This window comes from Malus domestica, chromosome 14, assembly GCF_042453785.1.
Source record: "Malus domestica chromosome 14, GDT2T_hap1".
Taxonomy (NCBI): domain Eukaryota; kingdom Viridiplantae; phylum Streptophyta; class Magnoliopsida; order Rosales; family Rosaceae; genus Malus; species Malus domestica.
This window is the reverse complement of record NC_091674.1, coordinates 6,934,254-6,936,124: the sequence shown is the minus strand read 5'-3', so window position 1 is coordinate 6,936,124 and position 1,871 is coordinate 6,934,254. Positions and strand designations below refer to the sequence as shown.

At 33.5% G+C, this 1,871-nt stretch overlaps 1 long non-coding RNA gene across 1 annotated transcript; it reads left to right on the top strand.

Annotated features, from left to right (window-relative positions):
• The first annotated feature begins 631 nt into the window (after positions 1–631).
• On the top strand, positions 632–1,332 carry LOC114821059 (uncharacterized). The gene is made up of 2 exons (XR_003768482.2): positions 632–773; positions 928–1,332. It is a non-coding gene; the product is annotated as an uncharacterized lncRNA (long non-coding RNA).
• Positions 1,333–1,871: the final 539 nt, after the last annotated feature.

The following is a 1,871-nucleotide window of genomic DNA, read 5'->3' as shown; positions in this document are numbered from 1 at the left end:
AATAAGCAAATATGTCACGGTTACAAGAGTCTATCCATCGCATATAGGCTTTAAGAATATCGTGACATAACCGTCGAGGTGAAGTAGTAAAAGAGTCAGCATACCGAAAAATTTCTCTTTGATTCTTAAGGAATTAAGTGAGCGCTTAAGTATTAATCCGCATTTTAATTTGGCTAGAAAACTTTACCCATTAAAAAAGGTTAATATCAAAGTAAGTAAAATAAAAATCAAACATATGTGCTGTGAGAGAAAAAAAGAAAAAAAAAAAAAAGAAAGAGACAATTGTGAGAAAAAATATAGGAACCATTTCAACAATTTAATACATCAATTTCAATTGGGTTAATCTAATGGTAAGGGTAAGTAGGGTCATGTGTAGGAATAGGCTAAGGATTCAGAGTTCAAACTCCTACGTTGCAACCAAAAAAAGCAATATTTCAATTTAAGGAGAAATAGAGCCATTGTCTCTCCTCAAATGTAGGATGCCAAAGAATGGTGAGCCAACCAAAATGGGGCTTTGTTCTTGACTCTCGGTGCTGAAATTTTTCATAAGCTTTCTATTTTTACCAAGAAATGCCCTTTACGGAAATACATATAAATTTTGTCATACCAACTTTATATAAAGACTTTCAAGGTTAATCCTTTGAATCAACAGCTCTTTATCTCATTTGTTTCACACGTGTGCACAACCACACATACACACAAAATTAAGATGGAATGTTCCAGGCGTTTGTTTTCGACTGTCTTTATCCTTGTCCTCCTTCTGGTGGCTATTGGTATCTTTCTCTTTCCTCATCTTAACTTCATCTTTATATCTAACAATGACATAAAATTTATATAAGTTAGAAGAAGTTATGAGTTCAAATACTCATTCTCCCATTGATGAGAACGAAAACCGAGATTTTACGGGATCATATGCATGTTTGGCAGGAACGAGGCCAATGGTTGCTGAGGGAAAGACAAAAGGGAAGCCGTCGAAGAATGTGAAGCTGTCGAAGACCTGTGAGACTCCGAGCCAGAAGTACCCTGGTATTTGTAGGTCAAGCTATTGTGCAGCTATATGCAAACAACAGGGACTTATGGGAGGCAAATGCACTGGCTTCCGGAGAAAATGTGTATGCACTAAAAAATGTTAAGTCATAAAAAACTAACGTATGTTTGGATGCATGCATGGGAACAAATGACTTTTTTATTTTTTTTTGTTATGTTTGTTTGAAAGAGAATAAATGACTGAACCCTAATCCACCATGGGGGTTTCTGTCCTTGTTTTGTTTTAATAAAAAAATAGCTTTGTAATAAAATTATCTATGCATTAGTGAATGCATTGCAGTGATATTTTTACTTTTAGAATAAAAATAGTTTAGTGATAATTTAACTAATTCTAAAAAATCTTAAGTTAACTTCATAAAATATTTCTTAATAATTTTTTTTTTAACAACTTCTAAACTTTAAGACACGATTCCAATTCCAACAGACAGTCGATCAGAGACACGTTTAAGTTGATGTGATTTCAAACATACGAGTGTATATAACGATAAAATTGACACATTGCAGCAATTTTGAAAACCATGTCTGCATCTTAGAGAGATGTTTTTTCAAGTGTTGGGTAAATGGTATTTAACATGCCATAATACAAGTGATGGAAGTGACATATTTTTTTATGTCTCTTCACTTATTTTATAATACGTGGAATACCAACTTAAATACTAGTCATTTGGAGGTTGTAATTAACAATTTCCATGTTAAAAATAAAGTACATGCATGCTTAGAAAAGCTAATTTCGTAGCTTATACCATCAATTCTATTGGCTACATTATCAATGGGACGGATGATGCCGCTCCTCCTATGGCTAGGCAGGCTTTTACTTTTAATTG